Below are 26,134 nucleotides of genomic sequence, written 5' to 3' on the forward strand. Positions count from 1 at the left end.
AAAACTTTTGAGGAAAACCAGGCAGGGAGGCAGATTGGCTGGCCCCGTTCAGGATGAAATATTTTGCAAAAACTTGAATTTTTTGGATGAAAGGAAATTCTGCTTTCCAGCCAGTTCTGGTGGAGACCTTTTTGTGAGGGCCGTGGGAAAATCACAAAGACCAATGTTTACAAAAGTGGCACAGTCCTTTGGGGTGAGGAGGTGTTTAGCTTTGGGTTTGATTTGAGATTCCTTAGGCCCGATCTTCAGAGATACTGAGCATTTGAAGTATCCTTTGTATTCCACTGGAACTGTGAGTGCTTAAAAGCTTTGAAACTCAGGCCCAGGACTCTCAAGTTTCACATCCAAAGTCCATGGCCACTTAAGCTCTCTGTTGCTAAGATTTCTCATTTCTAAAATGCGGTCATTAATATCATCCTCCCCCAAGTGCTGTAAGGCTACATCAATGTACATAAAGCCCTCTGAGTTCTTCAGGCCTCGTCTACCGTACAGGGGAAATTTGATCTAAGCTATGCAATTTATAATGTAACTAAAATCGACGTAGCGATGGGGTCCACATTACGCGATGTCGACTGGAGATACTCTCCCGTCGACTCCCCTTACTCTTCTCAATCTGGTGGAGTACAGGAGTCTACAGGAGAGGGATCTGCAGTTGATCTAGCGGGTCTTCACTGGACCCACTAAATCAACTGCTGATGCATTGATAGCTGTAGATCCCGCAGTAAGTGTGGACAAGCCCTCAGACAGAAGATGCTATTTATCCAGAAGTGTTGGTGTAAATCATGATTGAGGCAAATCTATCAGCAGTGTTATCAATGGACTGGTTACTCTGAAGTGCCGATGTTGTAGTGGCTTTACTGTGCTTAAAAATAAAGTTACCATGTTTCTGCAGAACAGAAATAACAGCTGCAAAAGGTTAACCTAGTATATCTTATGCATCTTTTAAATGTGTGATACTTCTCAAGTCTCCACCCTCACTTTAGAGACCAAAGATTTGATTCAAACTGATTGTCCTTTTCTCACAATTTTAAAAATCACATCTCATCAATTCTAGTGTATATTTTATCTGTCAAATACTTTCCCCTGCATTTCACAATGATTTTTCTGAGTTCCTGGTTGAGAACAATATATAACTCTTGCTGTTTAAACTGCATGTCTTCTTTGAGTTGATGGCACACATTTTCCCTTTGAAGAATCTCTCTGTATTATGCATGTTACTGTATGCCAGATCAGCTGAATGGCAGTTCTGCATATAGGGCGGGGAGGGAATTCTCTGCTTATTCTACATTGGATAGTGTCTGCTATTCTGTTTAATCAGAGAACCTAGATGGCCATTGCATGCTGTCAGAACCCTTTTTCTCTTGCAAGTCCCAGAGACACTATTAATTAAAAAAAAAAAAAAATTCTTCCCCTGCCATGATTCAGGTTGGGGCAAGATCCCCAGTTTTGGGGCCCCGTCAGCCCCCTCAACTTCCACTGCCTAAATGGAGAATAAACCTAACTACTACTCCTGCACAACCCCCTCACTCTCCAACCGTACACACTCCACACAGATCCCCTACATTCTAGCACAGCAGCACTGCCAGTACTCAGATCTGGCACCTAGATCTTCTTGGATCCTGCTATTTTTGGCCCTACCTGTGCATTCCACTGTCTAAACACAGAACAAATGTAATTGTTCCTACTCCCACAAAAAAATCCAGAAATCAGTGCCTCTAAGTGCAGTGCTGCAAAATTCCAAATCTGGATCCTGTCAGATAAAATGTGATCCAGGTTATTCTAGCGTACTAGGAAAATCTGCATATGTACTGAAGTTAGATGGTAAAGCTAGAGGAATGCAGCCCAAAAACTATCCAGATCCAGATGTTAATTTAGAGATTTGGGTAGAATACTAGAAGTACAATATAATCTATTGCTACAATTTCTGGTTTATGGTCGAAAGTTGGCAGGCTCCAGAGCCTGGGTCTGAGTTTGTTGTGATCCTGTTGAGCTGCAGTGTAGCAGGGTGGATTCTGAAGGTGCGTAAGGAGCAGCTCCTCCTAGTCTCTTTTTAGACAGTGAACGTTGGGGGCTTGAGGGGGAGGGGAAGGGGGGGAGAGGAGGATCCAGGTGTTGAGTCTGCAGGTTGGTCGCTGCCTCGGCGTGCAATGATGCTTAACGCTCTAGGTCTTGTGTTTGTGCGCGGGCGCGCAAATCGGAGCCCTTACACTTGATCTCCCAGCAGTGGTATTTGCACGGAAAGGGGCGTCTTACACTGGGATACATTAGGGCGAGGGGTTCCCCTTGGGGTCGGAGCCTCGAAGCGCCTCTCTCCATGTAGACGGGGCGTGGCTTCTGAGCGCCAAAGCCGGCGGATTCCGGCGGGATCCAGCTTTTCCCGTTTTCCGCGGCGAGGGGCTTTTTGAAGGAGCCTGTCTCCACATTCCTGATTTGCTGGGATATTGTGGAGGGCTCCTCCTGGGCTGGGCTGCTGCTGCTGACGCGTGGCCGCGGCTCTGCTGCTGCTGCACGTCCCTCTGACGTGTTGGAACCAGACCTAGACCCAGCGGAGACCCGGGCTCCAGCTCGCTGCTGCTGCTGCGCCGGTTTGCCAAGGTACCTTATCCCGGCACCTCGCTTCGCTTCCCCCCTGGCTGCTAGTGTGGTTGCAGTTTTCTCTTCTGGGGGCGGGCGGGGGATCTGCTCAGGGTCTCCGCTGCCAGGGGCGTTTTTACTCTTATTTTGTTTTTAAATCTCCTTTCGAGGAGCCATTTTAAAGTGATCAACGGCTGGTGGCGGGGGGGGGGGGGGCGACACTGGGGCGAGATCTGCCTGCCGACCCCTGGGTGTCACTTGCCCCTTCCCTCTGCACCCCTGGAGAGCCGCTCGGATTAAAAAAAGCCATTGACCCGCTTGCCCTCCAGCTGCTGCGATGCAGCTCGCCAGCCAGCCGCTGTTCCGGGGCCTGGCTCGGCTGGTCCCGTTGCTTTGATGCGGTTGTGTCAGCAGGAGGGGAGGTGTCTGTTTGGGTGCCGGGATCTTCCCGCTGACACGCTGGGAAAAGCCTGGCTGGGCACCGCGTGTCGGGGGGGGGGGGCGGATGAGGGGTGTTTACACAAGGCATCGATTTTTTTGTTCCTAGAGAAAACTTCTCTTTTATATAGGACAGCAGCGCCAGTGGGGTGCGTGGATTGGGCTCTCTTGTATTGGCACCTCCGTAAAGCCCCCAAGCTGGGCAGCCCCCAGTAGAGTTGTCCCCATTCACCCCCTTGCGGAGCACAGCGGTGCGCCAACTGCATTGTTTACCTGGCGGGCTGTCAAGGGGGGTTGTTGCGTGCATCGTGTGAAGCCTGATGTGGGGGCGGCGATACTTTTGCGAGTGAGGAAGGTTGGGAGTTAGCGGTCCAGCTTTTTGTCCTCTTGAAATCGGTTAGGCTCTTCTGCGTCTGCTTGTGGCGGCGGAGTTACTGCTTGTTGTTATCTGCGTACCCCCCTCCAGCCCGTGGCTTCTGCAATGCGGTGGGTGTGGTTACATAGTAAATTGGAGCTCTGGACCTCTGCAGTGGCAGCGCTGTCTCCGCTCCTGTTTTTAACGTTTCCAGTGCCAGGGTTCCCTCCGGTTTCTCTCGGCTGCACCCTGGGCTGGCGTCTTAAGTTGGAGAAGAGAGGTTCTTGCAACCGAAAGGGAAAGCTCAGGGGAAACAGATGGTATTAATCAGATGTGTGGGAGGGAGAGAGAGAAATCAAGGGTCAGACAAGTTTTGCAATCGTATAATTTCAGCACTTGTGTTTTCAGATGTGAATCCTCTTAGCCTTGGGTTGAAGTGTGTACTTCAAAGATGGTGCAGAGATAGATGTGTGCATGAACTTCACTGCAGCTTAGACAGCAAAGATAAACCAGGTGGGCTAGAAAGTTTACAGTGCCGTTATACAGTTACAGTATGTAGTTACACGTGTAGTTACAGAATTATTCATATTCTTTTGGTTTTATCTGCTTTATCAGGAAACTTGAGGGTATTTTGTGGGATTTAAAAAATAGAAGAGGGAGTGGCTCTGTTAGTCTCCTGATAATAGATTCTGTATTAAGCTGAGAACTGAGTATGTGGAGAAAGAAGGGACAGCTGGGAGGGGCATTTTTAATTGTTTTAACTTTGTCAGATATACAATTAACTTGAAAATTTACACTTCCATAATAATTTAAAGTCAGTAAAATCAAACTTTTGTAGTTTCTTTTTTATTTTCCTCGCAGTATTGTCATTTTATTGAAGTAATAGAATGTACTGAAAGACTAGCATTACTCTGAATACTACTTCTGAATATGGGCCTAAACCTTATTTATACTTGAGGCAAAGATGTAACACACTTGCTAAACTGAACTTTGTGCATCACTTTGAGGTAGGAACAAGCAAAAGTACTTATTTCACTTGACTTATAAGTTTTTTAAGGAGAAGAACTGAAGAATCACAGGTCAAAGGTGACTTTCCACAGTAGTCATATCTCCTATGCAGTGAACCATTTACAGTTAAATTAATCCAGAAATAAAGTAGGTTTTTTCACTCTTAATTTACTGTTAGACTTTGGTTAAGTTAATGTAGTGCACTGTGGCTTGTTTAAAATAAATATGGAAGATAACTTTAAGTACAGTATAAAAAGCAAAGCTAATCTTCCTGTGTCGATTGATTGATTAAAATCATTGTGTGACAATTTGTTGCATCAGTATTTTTTTTCCTTCATGATGTTGAACCAGTCTCTTTGGTTGGGAAATCTCCACTCTAATATGATGATGAAATTTGCACATAAGGAATAATATAGGGGATGGAAAGAGAGGGATCACCACATTAGAGTGGAGAGCGACTGCAAGTTTATTCTGTATGATTCCATTAGAACAGGAAGGCTCCTTGTGATTCTGTTCTGCTACAGTCCTGTTCACTGCAGTGGTGAATGATTAGTACCAGAGAACATTAGCTTAAAGACATTGTGAAATATTTTTAATATATCATACTTTGTTTAATATACTAATACAACCAACACTGAATCTCCCTTCACCTAATTCATCCTACAGTGGCATCCCCTTATTAAAGTGTTGTTTAATGATGCAAGTGATGTTTTTCTTCTAAAGGGTTAGCCAATATTATTGGAAACTGGACAGGTACATTATAAGAGCTCGTCTGACATGAGTCTGCCTTTTATTTACGGCTGTGGTCTAAAGGCTTTGTCTTTGTCGTAAAGAAGAGAGGGAGTGCGTGCCTAGAAGCAAGGAGAACTGTAGCAATGAAGTCATTGCGCTGCCTTGTGTTATGACATCACTCTGGCTCAAAGAAATGAGGGTGGGGCACTGAAAATCAGACTGTCTGAACCATCTTTGTTTTAACTTTGTGTCTACCAAATGAGAGAGACTGATGCAGCCTTGTCTTAGGAACTGCAGCACAGCTGTTTTGTTTTTTTTTTTTTTCAAAAGAGGGGCAAGTAGAGGTGAATCTAGAGTTTGTGTATATTTACAAATAAAACGAGATGTGGGTTTTCATCTATAGTGGAAACCTGCAAAATACGTACCTTTGCTGAACAAAAAATTTCCTCTAACAGGTATTTGTGTGAGGACTTTGTTGTTTGTTCGAGAGCTTCATTGTTTTATAAATAATGACTATTCACAATCAGTTTGGTATATGAAAATATATTCATTTAACATATATTTATTTATTAGGTATATTATATGTTTTGGTGTATGGAAATGATGTTTTCCTTGTGAACATTTATGTAAAATGTCTTCCATGTATTTTAAATATTTATTTTGATTTAACTAACAGTAAAATAGAACTTGAAATGGAGTGTTCATTCAGTGGGTAATATTTAAACTTGATTCATGTAATTCTCATGTACCAGTAAATGGTGGTATATGACCGGGAGGAACAGTCAAAGAATTTTTAAAGTATGTTACACAAGAACATTTGGTTCCTAAGATACAGCATATCAGCGGTATCAGTTACTACATTGACAGCATACTCATAAGTCCTTACTTTTACAACCATGAAGTTTTTTTCCTTTGAACTACAGAATATAGGTCTAAGTCTGCAAGTACACGTGACTAACCTTGAGTAGGTCCATTGAAATCAATGTGGCTATTCATTTAAGTACATTTATTTTGAAGGATGTGGTTCTTTAAATGTAGATGATAATGTTGTGGTATATTTTGTTTCAGGATCCTATTTATCACATTTTATACTGGCAAGATATTCCGTTACAGAAAAAGTGTTTGAATTTTCAGTGTGTTCTGTTAGAGCTTTGACCTTCCTTTAATTTAATCAATTGCTGATAAATATGCGTGTAAATGTGATTACTTCCCAGTTGCACTGAGAATTGAGTGATGGGTTCCTGAACAGAGTATGTTAATTCTCTAGGTGGATTGTTTTTACTAGGTACGCAAGCTGTAGAAAACACAAAAAAGTCTACAATTATGGCGACTAATACAATAAGAATGCTAAATGAAAATAGATTTAGAAAGTGGTAGTTAATAACTCAGACATTTACTGCAGTAGCAAACTTTTTTGAAGACTTCATAGATATGAGCAGGTTAAAAAAAAAATCCTGAAAACTGTCTAACATTGAAAATAAATTAACTTCTAACCTCTTTTTTTTGTTTTTTGTTTTTTTTTCCAATTTGTGGTGATGAGGGAAATATTGACTGATTAATTTCTGAAATTAGGTATTTAATATATATTCTTATGTTCACTTGTTGAAAACAAGAGGTTTGGCTATAGTTCTGATTCCACAAGCTTGTAACTAAGAGGAATCGTATCGATTTTTCCATATGATCAGAAGGTCCATATGTGGGTCATAAAAGGACATGAACATTTCCTCAAGCAGGGCTTCCATTTCTTACCTTGGTAGTGGACCTAGTACTTCAATTTTCTAGTGAGAGACTCCTAGATGTGTAATAGGAAAGAGGCTGACCTTCCAAAGCTCTTGACATCTGGGAGCAGGAACAGCTTGGGTAGCAGAGAAGAAATAATAGCTAACCTATCACTCTGCCATCAGTAAGAGAAGTTCTGCAAGCTTATTGCTCCTGCCCCTGCCATTACTAATGGTTGTCACTATGGGCATTAGTGCAGAGGAACTTCAGGAGGAATGTGCAGAACCCAGTGCCTGGAAAAAAACCCAGAAATGGGGTCACAGTATTTGAGACAACTGAGTTAATATGAAGATAATGTGGAATGTCTGCATGCAGATTCAGTGTTTTTCCCCTTACAAATAACTGAATAAATAAACTCAAATAATTGACTTTTTGTCTTTTAACCTAAATTTAAAATTTAATGTTCACATTTTACCTAGTCATTGTTTATTATTCTATGGTACCACCAGAACAAAATCATTATATTTAATTCTATACCTTAGCCTTCTGAATTACTTGTGACTTGCTTGGGTGCAGTCAGTGAGTTGCAATGTATGAAAGGTGCTACATAAATAAAATGAGGCCTGGTGAGTGTTTCCTATCTGTAGGGTACTTATACGAAATACTTGTTTTCACTTAAAACCCTCGTGGTCTTCCACCACCCTCTCTTGTACAGATTGTCTTTTTGTAAAGCAGAGTGCTTTCAAAATGAACAGTCATTTTTCATTGAGTTCTTAATCCATCAAATTTGAATCCCTTTGCAAGATGAGAAACCATAGTAGTAGTAAAGAGAGTATATGGGGGGGAGGGGGAGAGAGAGGAGGGAGGAAGTGGGGGGAGGGAGGGGAAAATTGTCCACCAGATATCTGATCCCACTGTGAAAAGGTTTTCATTTATAGGGTTAAAAAAGAATGTGGAACCCAAGGGGACTTAGTGTGTGTGGGGGGGAAAGGGCTAGAAGAAAATTAAAAGCATATGTGATCCGTACACAAGATTTTAGGGGAAAAGAACAATTGAAATGAATGTGTACTGTTATGAGCATATACAAGTACTTACACACGTGTAATTTGTGTCTGTGTGCAGGCACTGTAACACTGATAAATATAATAGCATCCATAAGTGGCATTAGAGGAGGTCTACAAAACTCTGGAATGGAGTAGAATGAAGTTGAAGTTCCTGGTTAAGCCTGACTTAAAAGCTAGACAGGCTTCCCTAGTACAATATATGTACATTATGAAGTAGATTTGGCTCTTAATACAGCATTTTTTCCTAAAAGAGGTGGTCAGTGGCAACTGGTGCCCAGAATAGCTGGTGGGAATATGGGGAACAATCTCTCTGCAAGGAGATTGTATTTTTCAAGTGGAAAAACTGACATGCTCCGGTCAGGAGGTGGGTGGGTGGGGTACAGGGAAAGGGCGGGGTGTTTGGGGATGAGGGAGAAAAGGAAAAGGGGTACTGTCTTTTCTCTTCTCTCCTACCCATTCTCCATTTCAAACTGGAGCACTTCACAGTTAAGAGCAGGATAGATTATAGTAGTATATTTATCATTGTCAGTCTTCACTGTTGTCTCCTATTCCCAGTCTCTTCCCTTCAAATCTAGCTCTTATCCTGCGAACTCCCTCCTCCTCCTCCCCCCACACCACCAACTGACCTACAACTTAATTCACCAGTGACTTCTTCCTTGCGGAATCAACCATGCCAACTAAATCCATCCCTTCCTGAGTCAGAACCTCTCCAGCTCAACCCCTATGGGCTCAGGAACACTCCTCACCCTCCTTACTTAACGTCTCCACAGCTCTGAACCACACCCATAGCTCTTAACCCTTTCCCATCGGACAGTCCTCAGAGCAACCCCTACTCCTGCCTCACACCCAAGGTTAATCATCTTGCTACCCCCCTCAGAAATCCTATATTTTGTACTGGGTCTGGAAAAGCCGGAGCAGAGGTAGCGGGAGGATGAGTGTGCAATCTGAGGTAATCCCTATTCCTTGCTCATTTTCTCCTCGCACTGCTGAGTGCAGCCTACATGCTTCAGGCCAAGTCGTCCCTGTGTAAACCACATGTATTGCAGCCTCAGTAGGCTGGAAAATGTCTAGCCCCTGCAAGAGTTTCCCAGTGGCAGCACGTGGTACAGAACCCTGGAGTAAATCAGCCACAAAATGCAGTTGTGACAATATTGGGGATTATTTATGTCATTGGTCCCTGGTGGGGGTGGTGATGTCTGGTGCTCATGATACCAGGGCAACTGTAAATGACACCTTAATGTTTCCTCGGGTGTAGTGGTTGCAATCAAAAATGTTAGTTAAAAAGACTGTAACAAACACACTGAAGAGAAGGTTCTTGCAGACCCACGAAAAGTATGTGTTAGACTGACTCAGGGTCGGATTCCCCCCCTCACTTGTGCTGAGTAGTACCTAACTCTGAAAATAGTCCCATAGAAATGAATACGGCTATTTATAGAGCTAGGCACTATTCAGTAAAGTAAAGGCATCAGAATTTGACCCTGTGAACGTTAGTTATACTGAGAGCTTCTGGAGACGGTAAATTCTACTCATTAGGTAAAATAAGCAGAGAGATTAGCATTTCAGATGAGTTATTACAGTTCAGCTTTTCAGAAGTTGATAGCAATAGATCACTTTAAAAATTGCCTTGTATACCTAATTGTATCTTTGCTTTCTTCCTTTTTCCTTCGTGCTGATATGATTTTGTTTGTTAATAGCAACTGATTTAGAAAAATTGACTAATACTTCTGCTCTCACTCAAAAGGGAGAACCTCTCCCTTCCCTTCCCGTATGATTATTTTCTGTACTTTTCCTGACCAAGAGTCTGGCGTCAATTTGAAATAAATGTACATGTTAGCGAATAGCTGTTTATAATGGAGGGTTTCTATCTTCATTCTGTTTCTGTGGTCTAATATTTGCCAAGTGTTCGACCATGACTCCTTGGCATGCACTTGGAGGGCCAGGCGTGCCTTTCGCTAAGTGGTCACCCCCACCAGCTGCTCTCACTAGATGTGGTGAGAGTTGAGTGAATTGCCAGCACCAGTTGCAAGCAAACCACCCCTTATGGTTGTGACTGTCTCCTATGCAGAGATACTATCTGTTAAACTCACCCCATACACCCCCATGATGCAGTGTATGCGATCTTAAATAAGAAAAGGCGTAACTGGAAGTTCAGATATAAAAAGCTGATGTATCTGAATAGTGATAGTATTTTATTATATCTCATTGTTTGTCTCACTGTTTGACTGGAAGTCCTTGTGTCCTAGGCACTGTATGCATAGTAAGAGGCAGTCCCTGGTAGAGCCCTTCAACCTGACCTGAATCCAGTGGAACCTGACTCCAAGTGTCAGGTCTGGGATAGGTGGGGCAGGAAAACAACCGGTCCATCTTGGTCTCAGGTCGGGTCAGCTGTCCTTCTCCTGCCCCCGAGGTCAGTGTGCAGAGGCTGCATGCCCCTGCTGGCCAACACCACCTTGCTGCACTTTGTGTGAAGTGGAGCATGTGGGGTGGAAAAGTCACAGCACCCCTCACTCTGCGGAACATTACTGCTGCTGTGCTGGCCCCACTGGCTAGGGGGAGGAGAGCTGACCCCATGGGGAGGAGGAGCCGAACTCACAGGCAAGAGTCAGCAGCATTGACTCAGATTCCCGGAAAGGGTTGGGAAATAATTTGATCCTTTCGGACTGAGTGGACTTGGGTTGGGCCTAATTAGACCTGTAGACCCTGGTGCAAAGACCTTTTGATCTAAACAGGTAAGACAGACAAAGTGTGTCTACACTGCCATTAGACACCCTTGGCTGGCCTATGCCAGCTGTCTCGGGCATGTGGGACTGTGTAATTGTTGTGTAGATGTTTGGGCTGCAGCCCAGCCTCTGGGACCCGCTCAACTTGCAGGGTCCTAGAGCCTGGGCTCAGGTCCAACCTTGGACATTTACACTGCAATTGAACAATCCTTTAGCCTGAGCTCCACCAGTCCAACTCAGCTGGGAATAGAACCCATAACTCCTGATTCCTAGTTCTGTGCTCTAACCACTAGACCAAGCTGACTCTCAGCCAGTAATCTTCGGTACCAGGGCTTGATTAACCAATATGTTACTCCAGTGTTGTGCTGGTGTAGCCATTGATTTCTGTGGATTTATACTAGTGTAAAATATAGGAAAAGAAATGGAGCATCAGGCCCAAGATGTAGTATTCAAATATGCGATAACATTATTAATCTCTTACACTGCAACATGCATTCTCCATGTCTCTTTATGGATTACTATAGAATCCAGAAAATGTCTGTTAATTATATACATATATAAGCCCCTTCATTTTCAGTTTAAACTGATTTTTACTATAAAATTCCGGGTTTTACAAAAAGCATTATTCTTGTTTTTTTTCCAATTTTTACCCTATTTTTGTATCATTCAAATATGTAAAAAATAACATGTTTTATTAGGAAAATACAATACATTGCATGAGAGAGATGCATTACGAGACTACATCAGTCTGTGTGTATGTGCAAACCTGCCTGTTGAAGGCTATGTATTAGTCTAGAAGACACACACAATAAACAAACAGGCAGGCATGCAAGCTCTCAAGTGCATACGCATCTGAATGTACTGCTGAATCTCACACCTACCACGTACATATTTCAGGCTGTTAGCAGATAACTGTTTAAAGATCTGACACACTAAAATGAGAAGAAAATCTGTATCAGAATACGTTTCAGAACACAAAGAAATATTCAGAAGTTTAAAAAGAAACAGGAGAAAAGGATGAAGTTGAGTGTGTGCACTGCAAATGGTGTGTTCCAATTATTAAATGTAAATATTTATAGGCCTATAGTTCTGTCTACAACAGTAAACTGTTTATTCAAATTAAAAGTTTTATTTGGGTATTAGAGAGAGAGTGTTTTTTTTTAACTCAGAGGTGGCATTGTGTATTGAGTTCTGTTTTACTTCTGTAGCAAACCACATTGAATTCCATTAATCAAAGCATTAATCTACTGAATATTTTTCCCCCGTCCTTCTGTCCACCAAAATAAACCCTGATATTTACCCAGAAAAATTAATATTTTTTCCACTGATTTTCATCTTTTTGTTGTAATAAACACTGATGAATTCCTGGGAAAAATTAAATAAAATAAAAACAAAAAATGAAGAGCTCTGTATATATAGAAGAGAACAGTAATGTTGTTTCCATGTATTGGAGCTCTGTTGTAGTAAAGCTCTAGTTAGTAGCTTTTCATTCCTTTACCAACCCTTTTTCTCCTAAAAATAGTAGCAAATTTTAGCAGATTACAGGAGTGGCAAAATAATGTTTTTGAGCGACAATTTTAGTTGAACAGTAGTTGACTAGTTGAACAGTAGTATTAAGAACAGATTTAGGATGATCCAGGGGTATAAATAGGGATAACATAATGAAATTGAGGAAAGGAAAAACTAGGCTGGACTATTAGGGGAAAATGTGCTAACAGTGAGACATATTGAACTATGTAAACAGTCTCCTTAGGGAGCTAGTAGAAAGCCCATCAGTTGAATCATTTAAAAGTTGACTAGACAGAGCACTCAGCAGTACAATATAGGAAACAAACTTGGGGTGGGGGTGGTGGAGATGGATAGAAAAGTTGACCTAATTTCCATCTCTGATTTCTATGATTTATTAAAGACTTTTGCAGGCCTTCTGCTAGAGGGCTACTAATGGAATTTGAAACATGGCAATTAAAAGGGTCCTTTAATAATGTGCCAGCACACTGTTGTTTTTGATCACTTAGTTGTAGCATTAGTGTGAATAATTCTCCCCATTGCCACAGACTGCAATTACAGGCAGGGATTTCCAGTTCATTTTAGCACTACTATTCATACTGGTTTGAATTCTATGTTAAGTCACAGTCCTGCAGTCCTGTTGCCTTCAAAAAAGACTCAGCTGCTGCAGGGTGGTTTGGCTGTTTTAGTTTATTAAGAGCTGTGAGGCCTGATGCTGCTTGCAGATCCTTTGAGGTGGTGTGCTGGGAAAGAAAAGACCTTCACTGAGAGAACCCTGATGCCCTGAGAAAGGAAAAAGAGACAGCCCCTACCCACTTCATGCAGAGATGTAAATATATTCAGTTAGGCACCCTCTGCATATATTAAATGCATGTCTACTTATATATCTGCATAATTGAATAAACCACATCATTAAATATTGATAATATGGGGAGACACTGCACTCTCCAAAGTTGCATCTAAAGCCAGCCTGATTTTGACCCATAGCTACTGACCCTAATTCGTACAAAACTAAACCATCCTCCTGACATTCACAGGCATAACCTCATACCTGGATAAAAATTTTCTCACTTATTTTCTTAATGGGGATAGTGGGACTCCTCTTTCCTAGGTTGTTGGTGCTTTCCCCTCTTGCCTGCTTTTTGTATACTGCATGCAGCTCAGAGAAGGAGCTTTTTTCCACAGGCTGGATCACTGAGCAGCCAGTGGAGAAGGGACAAGAAGACACAAAACTGTGGATCCTTCCTTGAAATAACAGGTTTCCTCCTCTTCTAAGATCCTGTGGTTTGTTTTTTTCCTCCCCACACAGAGTGCTCTCAGTGGTCTGGTCTGCAGGCTCAGCCAAGAGGCTATGTCTATGTCCCTGCCTGCAGGTATATGGGATCTTGGGGAGCAATTACCACACAGGTGGGGTGCAAAATAAACTTTATTAAGAAAATGCAAAAACAGGGAAAATTTAATAGTGAGGGGTATGGGGTTTGTTAAGGTAGGCAATTGGGGAGGGAGTTCTTTTAGTATAGTATAGGGGGTTTCAATAGTGGGGTACAATACAGTGGGGTACAATACAGTTGGTAACCAACTAACACTTATGGGTAAAATGTGTTAAATAACCAACAACTCTAGGTAAAAATGTGTCACAGTGCTGTAAATATAAAATGTGAGGTGTGTGAGAGAGAAAAAGGGTAACCAATGGGGTTTTATGCTAGACTTCAGTAATACAATTGAGGTTTGGCAGCAGTAGGAGCGGGGTGAACACGTGGGGGAAGGGATTAAAAGAGAGAGAGAGAGAGAGAAAGGCAGTGGTAGAGGAATGAGGTTAGGGGATGGGGGAAGAGGAGCACGTGGTGGAGCAGAAACCAAAGATAGAGGCGCTACAGAGGGAGATTTAAACTCAGGGAGACACAGAGAGCAGACAGGCTGCAAGTTTAAACAGCAGAGAGACTGCAATGAGTGACTGGGGAGCTCGAGGGAGGGGGGGAATTGGGGCAGTGGGAAGACAAATTCGAATAGTAAAAACCTTATCTATCCCCTAACTTAATCAAACTTATATAAAATGACAAGCAGCTACAGAATACAACCAGGCAATGATTTTCTAAACTTATCTTAACCAACAATTAGGCAACACAACAAATATCACAGAAACTTACAAGCTCTACAATCTTAACAAACTATGACTTATTAAATTAAAAAAAAACAAGACCTATGGTGCACCTTATGCTATGGGGAGGTTACAGAGGGCAGAGTGGTATGTATCCAGGACCCAGCTCCCAAGGAAGCCAAGGGATGGTGGCTACAGCGGTGGATACAGCTGAAAGCAGAGAGCCCCAAGGCAAAGCCCACAGGAGCAGAGCTTAGAGTGGCAAAGAGCCCTGTAGTTTGAGGTTTTAAGACACAGACCAAGGTTTAGCTTGAGTCTGTGTGCTGGGGAAACAGAGCCAGCAGCTAAAATAATAAAATAAAAGTATAGAAAGTTTTACAGAGGGATTCTTACCAGTCCCCAAGGCAGCAGCAAAGGCAGAAGCAGCAGCAACATCAGAAGAGGCAAGGAGGGTTCGGTACAGTCTCAATAATCAGGAGATCTCTCAGGTAGCAATTCGTTCTTTGTGGGGGGGGGTTTTCAAAAACGGGGGTACGCTCAAAAATAAAACGAGAGCGGAGAAAGGACCCCCCAGAACCCCTGGCTGATCAGACCAGGCAGCAATGCAGGAACCTTTCTGAGGTGTGTTTCAAAAATGTCTGGTTTTAAAGGCAAACTTGGGCAGTTTCCCACCAGTAATCCTGATAGGCTCCCTCTGTCACAGGGGAGGGGGCACAGGGGAAAAACTGAAGGTAAGCCCAGAGACATGCCTGGACATAGTCCTGTGCAATAGGTGACTCAAGAGCACATGAGACTGTGACTCATGCCCAGGATCTTAAAACCACAATAGGCCTTGCAGCTCTGGACATTGCCTACCCTACACCAAGCCCAGGTTCAACGAGGTGATAACAGGACTAACCCTTTGAAAAGGGCAGTGGTCCCACTTAGCATGCAGCACAAGTGGCCATCCCTTTGAGAAGGGCAATGGCTCTTGTTAAACAACTTAAGGGGCCCTCCCTTTGAGAAGGGCAGTGGCCCTGGTAAACAACTTAACAGCCAGGGAAGTGCGGCCACAGGAGAACAGAAAACAAAATGGAGTCTGGGGAAACAAAATGGAATAGGGGAATAGCTGTAACGGACAGTCTACACTGCAGTTAAAATCCCGTGAGTGGCCTGCACAGGTGGTTTGGACTAAGGGGCTGTTCAACTGCAGTGTAGATGTTTGGGATCGGGATGGTGCCTGAGCTCTAGGACCTTATCACTAAAGTAAATATCTTGATTATGCCACCATCTCTAGTTTTTCCCAGGCTTTGCTCAGTGTATTTACAACAAGCACAAAACTGAAAGAAAAGCTGACTTTCACATTTTTCATTGTCAATATTTTTTTTTATGGAGAATGATGAAATTTATGTTTTCTCTTAAATCTGTGCCGAATGTTTAATTCTGTCTCCATCATAACTCATGAATAAGAATGAATAAGACTCCGTGTTTGTCATGGAGGTCATGGATTCTGTGACTTTCCATGACCTCTATGACTTCTGCAGCAGCCCAATGTGCCTGGCCTGGGGGCCGCCTGAGCAGCAGGCGTTTGGGTGTGGGGAGGCTCAAGGCTGGGGGCTGGGGTGCAGGACAATGCTTACCTGGGGGGGAGGCTCCCCAGAAGGTCAACAGGAACTCTCCTTCCTCATCTCCTAGCTCCATGTGCTGCCTCCACCCGTAGGCACTGCCCTCGCAGGTCCCATTGGCTGTGGTTCCCAGCCAATGGGAGCTGCAGAACCAGGGTTTGGGTGGAACGGAGGTAGCACGTGGAGCTAGGAGATGAAGATTGCCACTTTCCAGGAGCTGGGTAGGGAGTGTGCCCCATCTTCCTCCCCTCCCCCGAGCACCTGCAGTGCCCCCCTCCAGGCCTTGATTTGCCCCCCGCCAGATCACCTGTGGTACCCCCATCCCTGCCGCAACTCCCTCCCCAGCACCCACAAGATCCCCAGGGCTGCCCCCTTGAGCCGCCATCCCCCCTCCCAAGTTTTAGTCAGGGATATATATATTAAAAGTCATAGACAGATCATGATCTTTTTTTCTTTTTTTTTTTTTTAAGTGCCCATGACTTTTACTAAAATGTAGCTTACTCAAGAATGGTTTGCCCTAGAAACACCAAATGTGTTTGGTCTTGATGACAGTGGTGCTTTGATTACCCTTGGAGGTTATGAGGGAATTTTACATAGTGAAAGCTGCTTCCTCGTGTTATGAAATATTTCCCCTCTGGAGTTTCTGACTTTGCACAGATTTAATGGATTTAAGACAACCTAAAGCTGCCCACTGAATTTCTTTAACTCCTTATTTCTTCCATCAAAATGCATGCTGGTAGATCAGCAGTGAGTGGGCAGAATTAAGGTTGTGTAGGTTACCGTAACTCTGTACTTCCATACTTCCTAATTTATTTATTTTTAGATGAATCTTTACATACAACTTTCATGCTATCAAACATTTGTGCTTTCTGAGAAAACAAATCTTTCCTTAAAAGCCTTTCCCATTAAGTAACAGATGGACAGTTGCAAGCTTAACTCCAGCTTATAGTTTTGTTTGTGTTTTTGTTTCTTGGTTTTTTTTTTTTTTTCCAAACATGTTCATCCCCCCAAAACCCTAGTTTCCCTACAGGTTTGGGATCACAGAGTAGGTAATGCCATCTCTTCACTGCACCCAATTAATGAAGAGGGAGATACAGAGTTAAGCAACTGTGGACGGATTTTGGTTTGTTTGTACAGTACTCAGCACTTTAGAATATGTTTACACAGCAGCTGAGTGTGAGCCTACCAGTCTGGGTGGACAGACTTAAGCTAGTATGCTAAAAATAGCAGTGTGGATGTTGCTGCACTGGTGGAGGCTCAGGCTAGCTACCTGAGCTTGGGTGGCTAGCCTGAGCCTCCACTGGTGCAGCCTGTCCACGCTACTCTTTTTACCTCAAGCCCTGGTAGCATGAGTCTGCCTGTCCAGACTGGGAGGCTCGCTCCTTGCCGCAGCATAGACAGACATACCCATAGAGTGCTGGTCCATGAGTAGGGCTCCTAGATGCTATGGTAATAGAAGTGATTAATAATAAGGATGTTATTTTTTTTTAAAGTTGTGCTTAAATTCTTTCTAATGTTCCGTTAGCAAATGGTTTGCTATGTAAATATCTACATATTTAAAAGGCTCCTGTGAGGTAGTTTTGAAAACATGTTTTGCATCTATGCTTTGCTTGTAGATTACTTTAGAATGTTTTTAATTAATGGGAGTTGTATATTACCACTGCATTGATTAAAGATGTGTGTAGACTACATAACAAGAATGTCTGTATCAAAGTAGATTCTTTGCCTGTTCTTGCATTCAGTCCCTACTGACTGCTACTTTCTCTTTAATTACCCCCTAGTCAACAAGAGCAGTGCATTTCCTGCATTCCCTCATTGTTCTGAGAATCTCTCGCAACAGGAGCAGCTGTACTGCTCCACTCTGCTTTGCTATTTGCCCTTCCTTTTCTCACTGACATTTTTGTAATCTTGTCAGTGTTTATTCTGTCTGAAGGGTAAGGCAACATGTAGGAATGAGGATGCCTGATACTCCACTGATTTTGTCACATTACTTTGAAAAAACTCATTCAAGATGCTTGGCCCCAAACTTGACCTGCCTTTGTAACTGTTTGCGTAAGTCTGTGCAAATATTTGTTCCCCCTCCTCCCCAGAATTGAAACACCTTTTTCTATGGTGTTTTTTCATAGAACAGATACCAGTATGTATTCAGTGTTACAGCAACAAACCATTGTGTACATACCATGGTGATACAAATTTCAATAAGGAAACAGATGTCATTTTCTAGCTTCCAGGGCGTTATAAACTGTTAAATAGATATATTTAGATTATTAAAAATGCCTTGCCACATTCCTTTTAGGCAGCTCTGGGGCTGGTTGTCTCTGTTCCTAACCCCAGAGTTGAGGATATGTTTCCTTAATAATGTCCTCTCAGCTTATAAAGTTGTAAAAAAATAAAAACACTGTGGGATGGAGCTTGGCAAATGAGTCAAGGTCTCAGCCAAGAAAATGCATTGTCTACTAATTTTCTAAACAAAACTGGTTCAGCTGAGTGCAAGTCTCCCGTTCTGTTTTGGATGCTTTTCACACTGGTATAATGCGGGAAGATTTGATTTTTGCAAAATAGAATTTGATAAACCATTATTAATTTCTGTGTTGTGGAAGATTGGAATTAAAAAGCTGCTAAGATAGTGATTGAATGTTAGTTACTGTGCATGAACGGTAACTTAAAAAATAAAAGTTGATACAGTACATAACCTTGAGTATGAATGAGTTTGCGTGATTGCATCAACAGAATGGCTTCGTACTTAAAAATTACATGAGCACTGATCAGAGGTGTTAGGTAGGCCATTATTCAGTCCTTGACAATTCTATTTGAAGTCCAATATCTGGCAACCCATCAGGCCTTGAATCCCACTGTCCAGTGGTATCAGGCTTTTGTTTCTAGCCCTCATAGATTTCTATAGAGCTGATCTTGATATTGTGTGATGACATGTATAGAAAAGCAATTTTAAGTAACCTTTTTTCAAGTTTTACTTGTTTTCTCTGTGAGCTCAGTACTGTTGGACACCTGATAACAAAGGCACCTAGCTTTAAAAATAGAGGGATACAAAATGACTTCAGACATTATTAAAATATTATTTCTGTAAGATATGTAACATATGCTGAAAATCTGATGTGGTGTGGAATAAATGTTTTTTAATGCTCTCCTGGGAGGATGTACTTAAGTCACTCATGGTTTCAGTGCTTGTAAGTATTGGAACCATCCCAAATTCATGTGCACCATTCCTCACAAGGAAAAGAGGGCAGCTGTTTGAAACTTCGCAGAGGCTTAGAATATTAAAAATTGTCCAGTGAAAGATAAAATAAGTGCAAAATACAGTGAGGCATTCAAAGATGAGTTTATCACACAGTTCCAAATTTATTACAAGGAAAGCACCAAAACAGAATGACCAGATGTTTAAGGCACAGCACACTCCATATCCCTCAGAGAGCAGGTGAACCAAGCTGCTTCTTCTCATTCCACTATGCCCAAAACCAATGCATCCTGCACATGGAGGTGTTTGCACATGGACTGCAATGCATAGGAAAGTGGGAAAGCAACATCACTTGCACAGTTTCCACATAGTCCCCATCCATTGCTGTAGCCTCTAAAAACCAAGCTTCATTTGCCCAGTGCTGGTCCAGATGTGACCTACTACCCCCTGCCCTGGCAAGTCACAATTGTCTGGCGTTCTATAATTGGCCAGTGATGGGAGGACGCGTTTTATCCTCTTCATCATATAGCCAGGCCCACCACTTAAGGATTCTGAGCAATGCAGTTTTTTCCCAAGTTAGTCATTCGTATTTTATTTTTACATACAGGTAGCATTGTTACCAGAATCATAATGGTAGCACCCATCATGTGCTAGACGCTGTACAAATTTTCCAGAACCACATCAAAACAGTAGAGCTGTTTGCAAACTCAAGTTAGATGGGTAAATTTAATTTAACCCTGCATTAGTGCATTGCTAAAGTTGCACAGTGAAAGCCATAAAGTCAGGAAATGGAAAAACTGGAGATTAAACCACCACATTAACTTGGCTACGTTGCACATTTTGTGTGTTTGATACATGTGTTAGGTGATTTAAAGATAATATATTAGGCTGAATCTATAATGAGGAAAACAGAAGTAGAAAATATGTGTGTGAAATGCAGCCAATTAATGATGTATTGGAATATTGCCACTTTGATTTCCTGTAATTTGTATATGGTGGAACCTTAACTTAAAACCAAAAAAAACCCTTTTAAACATTTTTCCCCAGAGTTTTTAAGGAGTTGGAACAGGGATGGTCCTGTCCTCTCACCCCCCAAAAAGCAAGAGAGATTTAAAATGAATAAAAAAGGGAAACAAGTACAATCTAAAGCTCTTCACTTGAGAATCATATAAGGTCCTTGCTCTGGGAATTCAGGTGGGAAGAGGTTAGAAGCTCTGCTGACTTTGCCAGGGTACCTTGTAAACTCCTTAAGCAGCTACAGTAGCAGAACCCTCATCATAACTTTCCAAAGCATTTTCATTTGACGTTTTAAACAGTTCATACTCTCTCTGTGCTCAAAGGTGATTTTTAAAAAATCAGTTTTAAGGTAGGAGGATAGAGGGAAGGAGACTTTCAACTGTGTTTTTTGAAAGAATTACTAATACGTTATTTCCCCCCTTAAACCCTTCCCTCCAAACTACTACTACAAGGAATAACTCATACATGGGCAAACTTTGAAACTTCATACATGACTTGTACATCATCCTTGGCAGGGAGTGATTTTTTTAAAAACTTGACGTGGCTGAAACAGAACTAAAAATCCTTTAGGAGTCTACAGAAAATAATCTAGCTCATTTTAGCTGACAGTTTTCTGTGTAATTGTTAGAGTTGTTTGGAAAACAAGAATTGTTACATGAACATTTTGTTTTGAGGTTTTCATTCTGATGCAGAACAAAACCAAGACCTTTAAAAAGAAATTATAGAGAATCCTACCCCAGAATAGCCAATAACCCAGCAGTTAGGGCACTCACTTGAGGTGTTGGAGACACATGTTCAAGCCCTGCTGTTCCTGATTTGAACTTGGTCTCCCACATCCCAGGTGAGTGTCCTAACCAATGGTGCTGCCTAAACCAAAGTGGAACCAGACTGCTGGCAGTTAACATTAAAAAGGTTGATGGGGGAAAGCCGAGTGATGCAAAGGAGCACGTGGCTCGGACAGAGACCTCTCTTAGAGGAGAGTCTATTGATAGAGATTCTCTAGGTTTTAGTCATGAGGAGAGGATGGAAGAGGATAAAGTAGGGGCCAGATCAGACAAGAAACATTCACATAAAAAAGAATCCGACACATCAGAAAAGGGCAGACAAATAAACAGTGACAAGTTTTTAAAGTGCTTATACACAAATGCTAGAAGTCTAAATAATAAGATGGGTAAACTAGAGTGCCTTGTGTTAAAGGAGTATATTGTTATAATAGGCATCGCGGAAACCTGGTGGAGTGAGGACAATCAATGAGACTCAATCTTTCCAGGGTACAAAATATATTGGAAGGACAGAACAAGTTGTGCTGGAGGGTGGAGTGGCACTATATGCAAAAAAAAAAAAAAATGGAATCAAATGAAGTAAAAATCTTAAGTGAATCCACATGTTTCATAGAATCTCTATGGATAATAATTCCATGTTCTAATAAGAATATAACATTAGGAATCTATTATTGACCACCTGACCATGACAGTGATAGTGACAATGAAATACTAAGGGAGATTAGAGAGGCTATCAAAATAAAGAATTCAGTAATAGTGGGGGATTTCAGTTATCCCCATATTGACTGGGAACATGTCACCTCAGGACGAAATGCAGAGACAAAATTTCTCGATAGTTTAAATGACTGCTTCTTGGAGCAGCTGGTACAGGAACCCACAAGGGGAGAGGCAATTCTCGATTTAGTCTTGAATGGAGTGCAGGATCTGGTCCAAGAGGTAACTGTAACAGGACCGTTTGGAAATAGTGACCATAATATAATAACTTTTAACATACCTGTGGTGGGAAGAATACCTCAGCAGCCCAACACGGTGGCATTTAACTTCAGAAAAGGGAACTGTGCAAAAATCAGGGGGTTAGTTAAACAGAAATTAAAAGGTACAGTTACTAAAGTGAAATCCCTGCAAGCTGCATGGATGCTTTTTAAAGACACCATAATAGAGGCCCAACTTAAATGTGTACCCCAAATTAAAAAACACAGTCAAAGAACTAAAAAAGAGCCACCATGATTTAACAGCCATGTAAAAGAAGCAGTGCGAGATAAAAAGATCTTTTAAAAACTGGAAGTCAAATTCTAGTGAGGTAAATAGAAAGCAGCATAAACACTGCCAAATTAAGTGTAAAAATGTAATAAGAAAAGCCAAAAAGGAGTTTGAAACCAAAAGCCAAAAACTCGAAAGGTCATAACAAAATGTTTTGTAAGTACATCAGAAGCAGGACGCCTGCTAAACAACCAGTGGGGTCCCTGGATGATCGAGATAGAAAAGGAGCACTTAAAGATGATAAAATCATAGTGGAGAAACTAAATGAGTTCTTTGCTTCAGTCTTCACAGCTGAGGATGTCAGGGAGATTCCCAAACCTGAGCCAACTTTTGTAGGTGACAAATCTGAGGAATTGTCACAAATTGAGGTGTCATTAGAGGAGGTTTTGGAATTTAATTGATAAACTTAACAGCAGCAAGTCACCGGGACTAGATGGCATTCACCCAGAGTTCTGAAAGAACTCAGATGTGAAATTGCGGAACTACAAACTATGGTTTGTAACCTGTCCTTTAAATTGGCTTCTGTACCTGAAGACTGGAAGATAGCTAATATAACACCAATATTTAAAAAGGGCTCTAGAGGTGATCCCGGCAACTACAGACCAGTAGTCTAACGTCAGTACCGGGCAAATTAATTGAAACAATTGTAAAGAATAAAATTGTCAGACACATAGAAGAACATACATTGTTGGACAAAAGTTTCTGTAAAGGGAAATCATGTCTTACTAATCTATTAGCGTTCTTTGAAGGGATCAACAAACGTGGACGAGCGGGATCCAATGGACATAGTGTACTTAGATTTCCAGAAAGCCTTTGACAAGATTCCTCACCAAAGGCTCTTACATAAATTAAGTTGTCATGGGATAAGAGGGAAGATCCTTTCATGGATTGAGAACTGGTTAAAAGACAGGGAACAAAGGGTAGGAATAAATAGTAAATTTTTAGAATGGAGAGGGGTAACTAGTGGTGTTCCCCAAGGGTCAGCCCTAGGACCAATCCTATTCAGCTTATTCATAAATGATCTGGAGAAAGGGGTAAAAAGTGAGGTGGCAAAGTTTGCAGATGATACTAAACTGCTCAAGATAGTTAAGACCAGAGCAGACTGTGAAGAACCTCAAAAAGATGTCACAAAACTAAGTGATTGGGCAACAAAATGGCAAATGAAATTTAATGTGGATAAATGTAAAGTAATGCACATTGGAAAAAATAACCCCAACTATACATACAATATGAAGGGGGCTAATTTAGCTACAACAAATCAGGAAAGAGAGTCATCGTGGATAGTTCTCTGAAGATGTCCACGCAGTGTGCAGTGGCAATCAGAAGAGCAAACAGGGTGTTAGGAATCATTAAAAAGAAGATAGTCTCTATCTTATTGCCCTTATATAAATCCATGGTATGCCCACATCTTGAATACTGCATACAGATGTGGTCTCCTTATCTCAAAAAAATATATACCGGCATTAGAAAAGGTTCAGAGAAGGGCAGCTAAAATGATTAGGGGTTTGGAATGGGTCCCATATGAGACGAGATTAAAGAGGCTAGGACTTTTCAGCTTGGAAAAGGGGAGACTAAGGGAGGATATGATAGAGGTATATAAAATCATGAGTGGTGTGAAGGAAGTGAATAAGGAAAAGTTATTTGACTGTTCCCATAATATAAGAACTAGGGGCCACCAAGTGAAATTAATGGGCAGCAGGTTTAAAACAAATAAAAGGAAGTTCTTCTTCACACAGCACACAGTCAACTTGTGGAACTCCTTACTTGAGGAGGTTGTGAAGGCTGGGACTATAACAGGATTTAAAAGAGAACTGGATAAATTCATGGCGGTTAAGTCTATTAATGGCTAATAGGGTAATGATGGGTAAGGAATGGTGTCCCTAGCCTCTGTTTGTCAGAGGGTGGAGATGGATGGCAAGAGAGAGATCACTTGATCATTACCTGTTAGGTTCACTCCCACTGGGGCTCCTGGCGTTGGCCACTTTCAATAGACAGATACTGGACTAGATGGACCTTTGGTCTGACCCAGTATGGCTGTTCTTATATTCTAACCACTGGGCTATTGGCTGTTCTAGGGTGGATGCTCTCACACTCATGCTTTCCCACACTTACCAGAAATTTCATTTGGAACTTGAAAAACCATCTCATTAGTTGTTGTTTTTTTTTCAACAGAAAACCATTTTGTTGAAACATTCCCAAGCAGCACTAGTAATTATTAAACTGAACAGCTAGTAGATAATTTTTAGAAAGGACTTTTCTGTGTGAATATCTGAAGGTAAGGCATCTTAGAGATACTCAAGAAGAAAATCAACAACCTCAACAATAGTGTAATTTTAAAGTTAATACATTCCTTTCCTGTGATGGTTCCCCCACTTTGTTTAAATAGCAGATAAGTTTTAGAAAGGTGCAGCCTTAATATCATCGTAAAGCATTCTGTAGTTCCAGCAACGTGAAAGCGAGATCAAAGTATTCAATTTATCTCTGACGTACTAGGCAGGAGTTAAAGCCAAAGCATGTTGTGACTTCTAAATGTTTTAAGACAAGACAAGGGAGTAACAGACCTAAAACATTCATCAACAGGCTAAATAATTGCTTCGTGGTAATATTTTATTGGGATTATTGATGGACATTTTCCAGTCTATTCACAATAAGACTCTATTCACAGTAAGACTGGCAAATGTCCATCAACAATCCCAATAAAATATTACCATGAAGCAATTATTTAGCCTGTTGATGAACATTGTCAGTTACTCCCTTGTCTTGTCTTAAAACATTTAGAAGTCACAACATGCTTTGGCTTTAAGTTTTGCCTAGTACGTCAGAGATAAATTGAATACTTTGATCTAGCTTTTTTTTTTCATTTGCTCTACTGTTGAAGTGGTACTCTTACAATGTTCCTTGCTTGTATTCTGAAGTTTCTGAGGGCTCCATCCTGATTTCTAATGTATAGAGTACAAGATCTGTAGTTTGAAAATAAGCTACTGCACAGCCTTGTTGCCAGCATCACAATGAATTAGAAGCAAGAGCATGTGATAGGTTTTACTGTACAAGCTGTATTTTATTTTGTGGACGCTCATCTAATCTAAGTTTGGCTTTTTTATCTGTCAGTTGTGTAATGTTTTTCCTACTGTTTCTGTGCTATGTATTGTACAAATGATAGCATAATACCACCTACCCAAAAAGAAACTTGTCACAAGTAGTTATCGTAGTTGATATGTGGCATATAAACAGAGTACTTGGTTTTTTTTTATTTCAAGCATTTTCTCTCCTTTTTCAGTTGCCGATTGAGTAATGTTTAAGTAAATCAAAAATTTGCAGCCATGATGTTCAAATGGACTCAAACTCAGGAAAATTAAGTTTATTCACCCCTATTCAGAAGACAGGATATTTACTGATGTGTGAAAAGCAGTCTCTTCAGGTGGTTGGCTATATATGATCCTAATCCAAATTAAAAGCTGCAAAGTGAGATGTTTGGTCTTTTGCTTGCATTTATTCAGAATGGCAGTACTGGTGTCTGAGCTTTAGAATTAAACTGAACGTTTTTGGAAATAGTTGTAGGTATACTGTTCTTTTCAGAATATTTTGCCATTCATAATGTGGAAGAGTTTACCCACTTTTGTCCACCATTCTTCAGTTCTGTTTTGCACTCAGGCTATTAATAAATCTAGTTTTTAAAATTAAATTCATTAATAAAAGATTACCTGATTTAGAAGGTAATGAGCGCATTTAATACAAAACTTGAATCTCAAAAGGGGTGCCTCGCTTTTAAAAACAGTAAAAATAATAATAATAATAATAAAAAAAATTTAAAAAAGGCTTTTTTAGGAAATATTATAAAGCAAGTGATGCATATTGGTACCATCTATGAGCGTGGCAGCTGGAAAGTTTAATTATAGGCTGGGGAGCCCTGCAGGGATTAAGGGAAGTGTTAGCAGAAGGGGTGAATGTTAATGACAGCTGTTTGCCGCAGGCCTCAAAGAGGCAAAGTGAATGTAGAATAAAAATAAAGTGTAGTGTCCAACATATGGTGGCTTTAAACATTTTAAAGCCTCAGCTTATTTGGT

The 26,134-nt window shown here is 41.3% G+C and overlaps 1 protein-coding gene across 1 annotated transcript in view; it reads left to right on the forward strand.

Moving 5' to 3' along the window:
* The first annotated feature begins 781 nt into the window (after positions 1-781).
* The window catches only part of EPB41L3 (erythrocyte membrane protein band 4.1 like 3), a 146,067-nt gene continuing 120,714 nt past the window's right edge, over positions 782-26,134 (forward strand). Inside the window, exon 1 of the mRNA XM_050942121.1 lies at positions 782-2,595. The gene's annotated coding sequence lies outside the window, so the exon portion shown is untranslated. The remainder of the gene's footprint in view (positions 2,596-26,134) is intronic.

Source organism: Gopherus flavomarginatus, chromosome 2, assembly GCF_025201925.1.
Source record: "Gopherus flavomarginatus isolate rGopFla2 chromosome 2, rGopFla2.mat.asm, whole genome shotgun sequence".
Lineage (NCBI taxonomy): Eukaryota > Metazoa > Chordata > Testudines > Testudinidae > Gopherus > Gopherus flavomarginatus.